The sequence below is a fragment of the Pinus tabuliformis genome, chromosome J (genome assembly GCF_031772625.1).
Source record: "Pinus tabuliformis cultivar Carrire ecotype Pingquan chromosome J, CPIR1, whole genome shotgun sequence".
Taxonomy (NCBI): domain Eukaryota; kingdom Viridiplantae; phylum Streptophyta; class Pinopsida; order Pinales; family Pinaceae; genus Pinus; species Pinus tabuliformis.
In genome coordinates this window covers 615,772,121-615,786,576 of record NC_142295.1, presented here as the reverse complement: position 1 = coordinate 615,786,576, position 14,456 = coordinate 615,772,121, and the positions used below count along the sequence as shown (strand labels likewise).

The 14,456-nt window shown below is 41.1% G+C and overlaps 1 protein-coding gene across 1 annotated transcript in view; it reads left to right on the top strand.

Annotated features, from left to right (window-relative positions):
• LOC149228458 (uncharacterized) overlaps window positions 1-14,456 on the top strand; it is a 412,049-nt gene that overhangs the window by 384,505 nt on the left and 13,088 nt on the right. The gene's annotated exons all lie outside the window — the stretch shown is intronic.

Sequence of the window (14,456 nt, the reverse complement as noted above, 5' to 3'; positions counted from 1 at the left end):
AAATGTAGCAAGAAATGCTAAGCCATTTTATTATATTAAGCAATAAAATGAGTAAAGAGGTGATTAGACAGATGGCACCTCGACTTGCACAAGGCAAGTGAAGAAATACTCTCAGAATGACAAGAATGGCCTCTCTGCGTGGATGTTGTTGTTGTGCTACTGTTGCTGCTAGAAAACAAATGATGATTTGGGGCTGCTCCCCTCCTTGGAAAAAGCTGAAACTCTGGATTCGAGCTCTACTCAAGAAACTCGGAAAAACCCAAAAAGCTTTCCTGGAATGGTCGACCCCCAAAAAACACCCTCTTGGGTTTCTGCGCAGTTCCTCAATGCCCTGCGTTGCCACTGAAGAAAACCCCTCTAAACTTTGCTTGCAACACTGCCTGAAACCCTGCCAAAAATCCTCCAGTGAGATAAGAGATGGACCCCTGCTCAATCTCCCAGCATAACTCCACTTGCAAAACCCCAATCCAGCACTACAACCAAAAATAACTGCGTCTCTCTCCAAGTGCTACGCAGTCCTCCAAAATGCTGATGAAACTGCTACTGAAATGCTGATAAAACTACTGCTGAAATACCGATGGAAATACGTTGCCCGAGCAGGCACTCAAAGTCCGCGGGGCTAAGGGTGAGATATCCGAACAGAGACACTCAATGCACTAAACAGTGCTGCAGACCAGTGAAACAGCGAGCGTGCTCAGAAGTCAAAACGACTAGCTCAAAATGCACATAACTGATTGATCCAAAATGAGGGGGCTCCTCTCTATTTTATAGCCTCTGCCTCTCACAATCCCTAGGCTCACCTCCTCCTGCATGATTCCCCTCTTGCCATGTGTTCTTCCCTCCTACGCAGTCCCTCCATGTGTCTGCGTGGGCCCCATTTCTGTGTCCCCCTTTGGCCCCCTTGGCTCCTCCTTAAGTCACAACGTTGTGCTACTAGGAAGTGACTTTTTTTATTCTTAAAGTGAGTTATGTCCCCCCTCCTCACTTTTTTATTTATAAATAACTATAGAAGGCAAAAATTGGGCAAAATCGAATATTCAATTAGCCATGGCTAATTAGGAATATTACAGATCAGTTGAAGACACGCTGCTTCAACTGATTCTCCAAGGTGACTCCTTCACCTATCATTGTGTTGCATCTCGTCATAATGCTGCACCGCACCGTGCTACACCCATCATCATAATGTTGGACCCCATGAACACGTTGTACACATCATACTGTTGCATCTTATGTTGCACTGTTGTCCCATGTTGTCATACAACATGTCTCATGTGCTTGCAGCACCATGCTTGCCACTACAATCCATGTTGTCCATGCTGTCCATGCTGCACCATGCTATCTATGCTCGCTGTACCATTATGCCATTGCTACACAATCTCATTGTTCTGTCTCTTCATACTGTTGTCCCATTGAACATTGCTGCACAATATCATTGTTGTCCCATCATTGTGCTGTCCCAACATCTAAGCAACACCATGTAGCCCAGCTGTCCTATTTACTTGCACTGTTGTACTAATGACCTTGCATCTATCTATCAGTCCACAAACAACCCTCAATTCTGCTGCATGTTACTGCTGATTTCTTCCTAGGGTTCTGTGCATGTAACAGTCTGGTTAGGGCACACCAACAAGCCTAACATATAGGGAGAATACCCCTGTTTTGCCTCACTGTCCTTAGAGATGACTGCAACCTGGTTAGGAGGTCATTTCTAGGCCTCTCGGCCACCTAAACTTCATCTCCCAACTGCTTCTATAGTAGTCCCTCACTGCGGCCCTATAAACAAACATATACGCCCCAAAATCATGCACAGAATAATCATGAAATTCACCTATAGTTTGCAGCCTGATTTGCAAGGTAAGACTACTCCAATATGTCACTAAACTACCCTCAAATTAGTCCTATGACTGTAGGTCTTCTAGCAAGGGAACTCGACCCTCCTTCACCCTGAAACATGCCTTAAACCAACTGCGTTTAGCCATTAAACTTACCTCAGAGATACGTTGTCCATGCAACCCTTCCATGTTGTCTAAGGCAACCTTCTAATGTTGCGTCTTGGGCATGCTATTATCTTCCTTGACTGCGTCTATGTATGGATTAACGTATTGTGCTATTTCTTGACCAACATATAGGTTAGGGCTCCTTCTTTGATAGCGTCAGCGCTGCCTTCTTTGATAGCATTAGGGCTGCCTTCTTAACTGCGGCTAGGGCAACCTCTTTTCCTCCAACATCTACAACGTCCACTCCTAGATTTCTCTTCCACTAAAATCGAAAACAAGTGGAGAGAAATCAAGATAGAAGTGTGTTTGTGAAATGACTCTCAAGTCATCTCCTTTTATACTAAAACATTGAGCACATGTGGGGTTTATTTAGTTGCTGGCCAACCTTGATGAATTGTCTTATAACACAAATAAATTCATAACTCCATGAATACTTATCGGAATCGGATGATCTTTCGATCAATCCTACGCCTCTCGATGAGAGGGATCCAAGAAAAATATCAACTACCATAAATAAGATGACCCACATGGAGTTTGGCCCTAGTTGCCAATTTTAACAATCAGGGACGCTGATTGAGGTTCTCCTGCTCTTGGAGAAATATATGAATGTATTGATACCATCGTGGATAAGGTAAAGCACATCATTTTCCAAAGAAACCCTTCTTTGGAGTTTTTCCTTGAAATCCACAAGCTGATAGATGGATTAAACTCAATACCTCCCTTCACATGGCTGCATATGCCCTTAATCCAAAGTGGTATATGGAAAGACCAAATAGAATTCTTCTTATTGATGATGAAGAGGTAAAACAAGGGTTTCTTGATGCTATAACTAAGATGTATACTATTGATGAAGCAAGTGTGATACGGGAGCAATTTATTGATTTTGGTACATTAAGCCCTCCTGCATTCAGCCATGATACAAAGAGCGACATCAAGGATTATACTCAGAAGAAACCCCTTGGATGGTGGAGAATGTATGGGGGCCAGGTCCTAGAGCTCCGAAATCTTGCTTCACGTTTGCTATCTCAGGTTGCTAGTTCCTCAACTGCTGAAAGGAATTGGTCCACTTATAGTTTCATACACTTTGTTAAGAGGAATAGACTTACCTCTAAGAGAGAAGAGAAACTTGTTTATGTGCATAGTAGTCTTCAACTTTGTTCAAGGAAGCTACCTGAATATTTAGAAGGACCTGTTGCACGATGGGATGTGAATGCTGAAGATGTTGCCCAAATTGACGATGATGATGACAATCCTTTACCAAATGCAGGATTGGTTGGCATACCTTTAGATGACATTGTTGCATCTGATGATGATGATGACTATGATGTTGATCTAGTACCTAGTGAGGCTCAAGCTTATATGGATCTCCTTGATGCTGAAGATCGTACTATATGATCATAAGCTTTGTATATTTGTTATTACATTTTGGCTATCAAGCATTTTGAATTATGTACTACTTTAGGCTTTTGCCTTTTTAACTTTTTTCTAGTATGAACATCAATATGGTTTGGGTGCCTTTTAGTTCTGGTTTTAAATTTTTATGGTTGTCTCTTGAATGATGACTCATTTAAAAATTCAATTTGTTATGTACATTTAAACTTTACACTATTTAAAAAAATAATAATTATATTAAATTTTAATTATAATATATTATATTTTTGTTGCTCCCAACTTAACGTTTTCTGTAAATTTGGGCAAAGCTTGTAGCTGTACTGGATACTTGTTCCCACATACCCAAAGTACCCACGTACCAGAAACTTGTGCAACATAGGTTATTAGTATACAATACAAACAATCTAGAATTTTGGCCCAACTACTCCATAATTTCGGCCTAGCTACTCCAGAATTTCAACCCAGCTACGGTACTGCAATTTGGGCCCTTCCAACAACCCAACAACTTCGCACATGTGAGATAAGGAGAGAGAAAATTTGTCTTCTGTTGCTTGACAAAGAATTCCTTCACCTTCACTAGGGTTTCCTTCCTCATCCTTTAATTTCGCACCCTTTTCTATCTCCAACAATTGTAGATCGTACTTCTTGTGAATGTGCTCCAAATGAGGTCGAGTTGTTGCCTTTATATAGTGAATCTGTGAAGTCAACTTCCCTTGATAAGGCCGACTTGTCCTTCTTGAGGCCGACTTGGTGGACGAGACCTAAAAGATCTAATTTACATCAAAATAAATTTCTTTCTTGACACAAGAAGCCCAACAAGGGTCTTTTGTTGATTTTTGTAGCATCGGATGTGTTTTAGCCAATGTGGAAAAAGTCAAAGTCGGGATTAAATTGGCAAGGGCCTAGAAATTGAAGAAGTCGTTAAAGTCAGGAGTTTTTTTAAAAAGTCGACAAAATTAAAAAATACAAAAATTTTCATTTTTTAGAAAATCCCGATTTTTTCAAAATAAAAATAAAAAATCGTTAAAGAAACTACCTCATTCACGATTTTTTGGAAAATGTCCCGATTTAATCCTGACCTTTTCAAAAAAATCCCGGTTTAAAAAAATAAAAATAAAAAAATCGTTAAATAAACTACCTCATTCACGATTTTTTGGAAAAAGCCCTGATTTAATCCTAACTTTTTCAACTGGGAAAAAGTCAGCGAACCAAAAAAATTGCATTTTGGTTATTTAATCTCGATTTTTTCCAGACTTCTTCCACACTTTTTTAGCTACGAAATTTTGTGGAGAGGTTAGAATACATGTATTCTCCAAAACCTAGAAATCATTTCTGGAAATTCCACCTAGAGACAACTTAATTAAAATAATTAACTTTTTAAAATGATTCCTTAAGTCTAAACTTAGGAAATCTGGTTAATTAAAGGGTATTATTTAAGTCATGGTGAGAATCTTCTAGAAGAAGACATGGATTGAATTCTAGTTAATCTTAGCCATTGACTATGTTTTAATCTTGGTCGTTGGTGCTCCAACAGGAGACTATAAGAAGAAGTCGATGGGTAGATGGAGAACACACCAAAGCAGATACTTAGTTGCTCAAGCAGATCGATTTTCTCACTGGCTGAAGTTTGGCAAGAGAAAATTGATTCAGAGAGTGAGTTGCAAGTGCGAGAGAGAGGGCATTAGCATAATCAGAGAGTGTAGGACAAATATGAAGGAGGTAGCGCAGAGGAGAGACGCAAAGCTAGGCTGCAGAAGGGTTGATGTAGAGCCTACGTTGTCACTACGCAGAGGGTGACGTAGAAAGGCCAGCGCAAGAGGCATGAGATCCTCTTCGAAGTCAGAAAACACTATGGAATGTGAGAAAATCACTTGTAAAATTCTCTCAGTGATTCTTCCTCTATTTTGTCTTGTACATAAATTATTGCCGAAGATTAATTAAAGAAACCCCCATCTGTTGCACCGGTTTTCCCACATTGAGTTTTTCCGAGGACAATTGTCCAAAAATAAGTGTCACTATGGTTATATGTGTGCTAGTATTTTCCTTGTATTTACTTTCTGCATAGTTTTATTTGTGAACATTGTAGTGTATGTATTTTGATGTTTTCCGTAGAAGACTGCAAATAATTTGTTTAAGTAATTTTACCAATAGAACAAATATTATCAGATATTGCAGTAGGATTTAGGATCACCGAATTTTCACATGGTATCAGAGCATAGATCGTGAGCAAGAGAGCTCAGAGCATAAAGGAAGAAGGGGGTTTGAAATCCTGCCTTGGTAGCAGTTCGAAATCCCAGAGACAGTGCAGTTCTTGGGCCAAGGAGGTTGAATTTTTGAGGGAAATCGATTTCTCTGGGTGAGTCGACAGAGAAATTCGATTCTTCAAATTGAAGCTTTCCAAAGGCATAAAGGCAAAAGGGAGCAACACAGTTTCCTTGCAGAGAAGGTCTTCAGTTGGGACATAGTTATTTTGCAGCAGTTGTTCGCAGAACAACGTCAGAATAAAGGAGAATAACATAGGAAGTTATGGATAATCAAGAGATCTCTGAATAATCCTGCAGATTGGAAGATGAGTTTGTGTGTCTATCAGGATCAACTTCAGTTGGTGTTTGGTATATTGATAGTGGAGCTTCAGCTCATGACTGGAGTAAGGGAATATTTCTTGAGCTCTCAAGAGGAGCAAATGGACTTCCAGATCACTATGGGAAACAAAACTACGTGTACTCTAGTAAGGAGAGGCACCATAGGTTTTCAGACGAAAGCAGGGACCAACACTAGCGCCAGAAATGTGTTGCATGTGCCAGGATTAGGTATGAACCTAATTACAGTGTCCCAGTCACAAGACAAGGGATATGATGTGTACTTTGTGGGAAAGAAAGTATATGCCAAGCATCCCACCTGGAAGAAGGTGTGACAGATTGGAGCTCGAAGCAACATACTATATAAGTTGCAGATCGATTCTCCAATGGCACTGATAAGCAGTGACAACAACAATAGGAATGAGCTGAATGAACTATGGCACAGGAGGATGGGGCACTTGCACCATGGAGAACTTAGGATGCTCAGAGGGACTGTAACAGGAGTTCCAACTCTCAACAATGAGCATGATGATCTATGTCAATGAGGATGTGTACTTGGGAATTACACAAAAGCAGTGTTTCCCAGAAGTGATAGCAAAGCCAAAGGCATGTTGGGATTGATACACTCAGATATTTGCGGCCCTATTTCCAACAAAGCTCTTAGCGGTGGCGAGTATTTCGGCACCTTTTTTGATGACCATTCGAGAAAAACCTAGATCTACTTCATAAAGACCAAAGATGAGGTCTTTGATCGGTTTCGAGAGTTTAAGGCTATTGTAGAAAACATGATAGTGAAAAAGATCAATGTATTACGTTCAGATAATGATGGAGAATACATGGATAAAGACTTCACAAATTTCTACGCAAAGGAGGGTATCAAAAGAGAGTGGACAACTCCCTACAATCCACAGCATAATGGAGTAGCAAAACGAAAGAACAGAACTATAGTTGAGGTAGCAAAGGCCATGTTGTATGATTAGGATCTGCAAAGATTTTTGTGGGCAGAAGCATGCAACACAACAATGTACATTCAAAACAGGACACCTCACAGAGCCTTGGGGAAGAAAACGCCAAAGGGAGTCTTCATTGGGAAGAAACCTGAGGTAAGTCATTTGAGGATATTCAGGAGTGTAGCCTATTGTCACATTCCAAATGAAAAGCATAGTAAGTTGGATCAGACTGCAGAAAAGGGGTATCTCGTAGGGTATAGCGAGACCTCAAAGGCATACAAAATCTACGTTCCTTGCAACAGGAAGATTGTAGTACGACGAGATGTTGTGAAAATTTCTGAATCTAAACCTCAGAAATCCTACTACAATCACTGGTTTATCATCTCCTACTTGTTATTACATTCAACAAGTTATTTAATTTATAAATTGTGATGAAAAATACTATTGCAGACAACACTGACATACAGATCATACACTGAAAATATATGAGACAAACACACAAGAGACACCGTTATTTTTGGACAACACGTCCCCGGAAAAACCCAATGCGGGAAAACTGGTGCAACAGCTCAGAGGGTTTTCTACTATTAAGCAGTAGTTCTAAATATAGCTCTGGATGCCCTCTCAAAAATCCAGTTACAAAGATAAAATATACTGGTAGAAACCTAAGTGGGATTACCTCACTTTGCCTGGCAAAATCCCTCTGATCTAGCAATTGCACTGACTATCCTCGGTGACAACTGCGTTGCTCCTTCGCAGTTGCTGCTTGGGCTTGCGTGGAGCACTTTGAGACTCTGCGTCAGCTCTTTGCTGGCCTTACTGCCTCCTAGAGCTCTGACATCAACCTCCTCGGCTAATCCTGTTGCTCCCTAGCTGATTTCAGACTTTTGCAGGAAGTCACTGATCCTCTGCGCTGGCACCGCATCAAGCACTACGTGGGACCTCCTGGCCTAGCGTCAATCCTCCTTGGTCTGCGCTGCATCCTCTGGTGTATCTCTGCCTCTCTGCTGAGTATTCGGGGTTCCGGAGAAGATCCTCCACCCCAACTATCCTTGCCCCTCTGTTGCAACTCAAATCACTTGTTCGACTTTCTCAGCAAACCTCGCCCCAGAAAAATCGAACTGACTGATCAACTTGGTGTCTTTTCCAACTGACCCTCAAGCCTCCTCTTATACTTTTCTTGTTGATGAATCAATGGTCAAGATTAAGTCCCTAATCAACGACTAAGATTAAAATAGACTTGATCCTCGTCTCTTAGAAGCTTCTCACCCATATTTGTATTAATACCCATTAATAAATTTTTTTTCCTAAGTTTAGACTTAGGAACAAATTAAAACTATTAATTATTTTAATAACTCACAATTCGGGTGGAATTTCTTGAAACGATTTCTAGGTCTTGGAGATCTCATGTATTCTAGCCCCCCCACTAAATTTCGAAGCTAGAGCACATCCAATGCTACCCAAAATCAACACTCCCTCTTAGCGAGGAATGTGCTCTAGAAATACTTCCCAATTGAAGCATCACAGTAATCCACGACATTAATCCTTTGTGCTGCTGATGCTCGACTTGTTGCCCTTCATCCACTGCACTGCTGCAACCTGTATTGCTGCCCATGACACTGCGACTGCCACTGCGACTACCACTGTTGCATCTGTACTACAACTCCCTCTCAAAATGCTACATCATGCTACCCATAACATTGCCACTACTAACTGCTGCACTGCAAATCAGTTGCTGAGAAGTAAGAAACTGAATTGCCACCCAAAAGTTGACATACTGGTCAATCTGGATACCTCGTGATACTGAAGCTACCTCTGCTGCTAATCTGTGTTGACCCTATACTGCTACGGCGTTGCTGCAATCTGCATTGTGTCTCTCGCACTGCTGCAACCTCCAATGCGCTTCTTCAGACTTTGACACGCTAGCTCTGTCACTGTTGCTCCATCATCCCTCACACCAACTGACTCCCGTCATTTTGCTACTGTCATTAAGGGCTCCCGTAGTCATATTTGATCCAAGAGTTTGGGCACCTTAAGGATCCTGCCCCTTGTGTAGTCCTCCAGACTACAACTCGATGTCGCCCCACCTCTTCTCCAGAGGTGCATGAGCACTCATGGCACAATCCTCGTCATCATCCTCCTTGTCATCTTTCGCTGGAGCAGCCTTCGAGTTAGAAGCCTCTTCCTTGCCCTTCTTCTGGGGGCACTTAGTGGCGAAATGTCCTAGTTCCCCACACTTGAAGCATTTGACCTTGTATATAGCCTTTTTGTTCCTTTTCAGTTACCCGTGCTCTCTTGATGATGCAATAGTTACATCCTTCTCCTCCTCCTTCTTGACCAAGGCTCTTCTGGTGCTACTCCCTGCCTTGGTCAACCAACTAATCTCTTCCTGTCAAAGGGTTGCCCACATCTCCTCTCAGCTGGGGAGCGAAGTTATGCCCAAGATACTCTGGACAAATGTCTTCCTGTCTTAGGTGACTGCATTCAGGGTAGTCCTGACTATGAACTCAGGATCTGGTGTGGACCCCACGGAAGTCAGTTGTTCTTGAATCCAACCTGAGGAGGAAGGGATCGATCTCTTCTCCCTTCTGCATCTGGTACTATCTCAACTGGTTCTCCAATAGCATCTTTCGTTAAACGGAAGTCCCCTAGTACAAGGTGGTCAGCGCCTCCCACATCTCCCTTGTTGTTTCCTTCTCAGCAATGTGTGGGACCACATGATCTTTGACCCCGTCTAGAATCATGCATTTAGCTTTCGCCTGGGCCTCCTCGTACTTCTTCAGTGGATCAACGTCGACCAAAACAACAACTACTTTCAAGGCATAGTCCTTGATGCGATTCTTGTCTAGGACTGCAAGGATCTTGGCCTTCCAGATGACAAAGTTGGATGCTCCATCCAATGTATCCTGATCCCACAATCCATTGACTACCATCTTTGCTCAACCAAATGTAGGAGTGGTTCTCTTCTCCCTCTCCTGCTACTACTCTAGCAAGACTCGGATCTGGATTTCTTCGGTGCTAGAAATCCTCTAAGGAACAAGCTTCTCTAGACTCCCTCTGAGTCTTGATTTCCTTCACGGAAATCCTCTCGCCAAATGTCAAATCACTCCTCTCCAATCCTCGTTTGCTTTTGTTCAGTAACCCGGATCTAGATTTCTTTGGCTAGAAATCTGTCAAGGCAATGACTCCCTCCACCTCAGATTTGTCTCCACAGACACTATTCTGTACCAACAACAATGATGTCCCACCAGTTCCTCAAATTGAATTTGCACTGCTCCTCCAGCCCCAACAACTGACTGATTTGAGCCTCTCAGGCTCTGCACTGGCCCAGAGAGCTGATGCACTCATTGCGTGAAATCCTCTCGGGTACTACGTCACCCTCTATAGGCTCGAAATGCTGATGCAGGAACTGCGTGAGCCTCTGTGTCACTTCTCTGGCTCTACATCACTCCTTCAACTGCTCCTCTGCCTCTTAAACATCACTGTCACTCGAGAAAGTTGCTTCTCTATAGCAAATTCACTGGATCTCATGGCTAATGTCTTCAGTGTCATATGATCTGCAATGCTCCGATACCATGTGAAAATTTCTGAATCTCTACATCAGAAATCCTACTGCAATCACTGGTTTATCATCTCCTACTTTTTATTACATTCAACAAGTTATTTAATTTATAAATGTGATGAAAAACTTTACTGCAGACTACACTAACATACAGATCATAAACTGAAAATATATGAGACAAACACACAAGGGACACCGTTATTTTTGGACAACACATCCCCAGAAAAACCCAATGTGGGAAAACTGGTGCAGCGGCTCTGAGGGTTTTCTATTATTAAGCAGTAGTTCTGAATACAACTCTAGATGCCCTCTCGACAATCTAGTTACCGAGATAAAATATATTGGCAGAAACCTAAGTGAGATTACCTCACTTCACCCGGAAAAATACCTTCGATCTGGCAACTGAATTGACTATCCCCGACTACAATTGTGTTGCCCCATCGCAGTAGCTACGTGGGCCTGCGTGGAGCACTCCGAGACTCTGCATCAGCTTTGCGTTGGCCTTACTACCTCCCGGAGTTCTGACGCCAGCCTTCTCGGCTGATCCTGCTGCTCCCCGGCTGATTTCAGACTTCTGCAGGAGGTCACTGATCCTTTTCGTTGGCACTACGTCAAGCACTACTTGGGCCCTCCTGGCCCAGCATCAGTCCTCCTTGGTTTGCGTTGCCTCCTCTGTTGTATCTCTGCATCTCTCTGCTGAGTATTCAGGGTTCCAGAGAAGATCCTCCACCCCAACTATCCCTGCCCCTCTGCTGCAACTCAGATCACTTGTTCGACTTTCTCAGCAAACCTCGCCCTAGAAAAATCGAACTGAGTAATCAACTTGGTGTCTTTTCTAATTGACCCTCAAGCCTCCTCTTATACTTTTCCTGTTGATGAATCAACAACTGAGATTAAGTCCCTAATCAATAACTAAGATTAAAATAGACTTGATCCTCGTCTCTTAGAAGCTTCTTACCCATATTTTTATTAATACCCATTAATATTTTTATTTTCTTAAGTTTAGACTTAGGAATCCATTAAAAATCTTAATTATTTTAATAACTCACAATTCGGGTGGAATTTCTCCAAATGATTTTTGGGTCTTGGAGATCTCATGTATTCTAGCCCCTCCACAAAATTTCGAAGTTAGAGCACATCTGATGCTACCCAAAATCAACACTCCCTCTTAGCGAGGAATGTGCTCTAGCAATACTTCCCAATAGAAGCATCACACTGATCCATGACATTGGTCCTTTGTGTTGCTAATGCTCGACCTACTGCCCTTCATCCATTGCACTGTTGCAACCTGTATTGTTGCCCATGACACTGTCACTGCCACTTCCACTGTTGCATCTATACTACAACTCCCTCTCAAAACGCTGCATCATGCTGCCCATAGCATTGCCACTGCTAACTGTTGCACTGCAACTCAATTGCTGAGAAGTAAGCAACTGAATAGCCACCCAAAAACTGACATACTGGTCAGTCTGGATACCTCATGATGCTGAAGCTACCTCTGTTGCTGATTTGTGCTAACCCTTTGCTGCTACTACATTGCTGCAATATGCTTTGTGCCTCTCGCACTGCTGCAACCTCCACTACGCAACGTAAAAAATAATTTTTTCCAAGTTTGATATTTTGATGCAAGAAATAAAAGCTTTAAGAAACTTGAAATAATCTTTGCAAGACACAAATAAGATATAGATGAGACTTTGGAATTCAAAACATGTGGGTTCTCCTTGAATATTTTTCAAGAATGGGTTGATGCCTCCGAGAATTTCCCCTCACGGTTGAAAAGATTGACCAAATAATGATTCATCTACAAAACTTCACCACAAATCATTAAATCGACATGAAATTAAATAAGTGCAGTGGAAAAAATTCATAGTGATACATCTATTATCCACTAGAAGATTTCTTTTCCTAAAGCAAATAATTAATTCTTATGCTAAAATGAGATAGCTACATACTAACATAAGTTGAAACAAGCATGAAAGAAATAATGACATGAGGAAATAAATAGAAGCATAACAACAAGTCAAGAATTTACTACACATGCAAGGAGAAGAACACCATCACGCTTTACCCCAAAGACTATTGTATTATATTGCAAGTAGTGAATACAATCCCGCAGAGTCTCCTCAAGCACAATAGCTCGTTTTACATGATACAAATGAAAGTTCAAGGCTCTATTATATAGAACTGTGGGAGCCAATCCCAATGTAGAAGTGATTAAACAAGTGGCATGAGGTGACAATCCCAAAGAGAAATTTGAATTTGTTGAATGAAGTTCCAATGCCAAGTGTAAAATCGAATTCTGGCAAGTGGACATCATTTTCTTTTTTCCTTATGTGCCAAATTCGAATTTTATGATGGAATTATAAGTGTATATGGGTGGTAACCCATGTGGGGACAATTTCCCACAAAAATAATGGCAGAAGTGTCCTCAGACACGTAATTTTATTAATCAGAAAAAAACAATTACATAATTGATTTTGCAAGAGTTTACACCCTAACAACACAAATACTCTTGCAATGAGCTATTTATAAGCTCCATGTCCTAACTACCTCTAATTATGGATCACTTATTAAATAACAAGTGTCCATTTACAATAAATGCTATTCAAACCAACTAGCTAACTAATCTCCTAAAATAGAGCCTAAGATACGACACATTTGGAAAGTCATATCTAGTTACAACAATATGCTAATTCTAAAAGTCTCCATTAAATAATTAAACATTCTAGAATAATAATTATTAATTTAATATCTTAAATTAATAATTATTTTATTCTAATTTTATAACCTATGATAAAATTGTATTTTTGGATCATCTAACATTCCCCCCTATGATCCAAAGATACATTACAACAGATACCAAGTTCATCCCTGAACTTGGTAAATTTTATTCTGCCAAGCGGTTTCGTGAAAATGTCGGAGATCTGATCTTCGAAAGGACAATAAACTAGTTTGAGGACATCTTTGGCAATGAGAGACCTGATATGATGATACTTGGTGTCCACATGCTTTGTCTTTGAATGAAAAACTGGGTTCTTGGCAAGTTTGATGGCTGACTGGCTGTTAATGAACAATGATGTAGCTTCTGCCTGAGAAATGCCCAAGTCCTACAAAATTCGGCGCAACCAAACAATTTCACATGCTGCTTCCCATGCTGAAATGTACTCTGCTTCTGCTGAAGAAGTGGCCACTGTAGCTTATTTCTTACAACTCCAAGACACTGCTGCTGATCCCATGTTCATTAAATAACCTGATGTTGATGCTTGATCATCAATACTCCCAGCAAAGTCGGCATCAGAATATCCACCAAGTACAAAATTTTTAGTCTTTGTGTAAAGAAGACCAAAATCTTTTGTTCCTTGGATATATCGAAGAACTCTTTTGGCTGCATTCCAGTGGCTGTCTCGTGGTTCCTGCATAAAACGTGAAAGAATACTAACTGCATAAGATAGATCAGGACGAGTATTTGTCAAATAAATCAAGCTGCCAATCAACTGTCTGTAAGTTGTACTGTCCACCTTTTCCCCCCCTTCAAATTTTGAAAGTTTCAAGTTTTGCTCCATGGGGGTGAGAACGGGCTTGCAATCTTGCATGCCAAATCGCTGAAGAACCTCTGCGGCATACTTACTCTGAGAAATGAAAATATGATGTGGACGTTGGAAGACTTCAACTCCAAGATAGTAGTGAAGTAATCCCAAATCTGTCATCTTAAAACCTGCATGTAACTCCTTTTTCACCTGTGCAATATGATCATCATGGTTGCCTGTAATGATCAAATCATCTACATACATAACAAGAATTACCAGATATTTTCCCTGTTGTCGCACATACAAAGTATCATCAGGTTCACTTCGTTGAAAACCAACTTTCTTAAGGTATTCATCCATCTTTGCATACCAAGCTCGGGGAGCTTGTTTTAATCCATATAAAGCCTTGATCAATTTGCAGACTTTATGTTCTTGTCCTTCAACTTCAA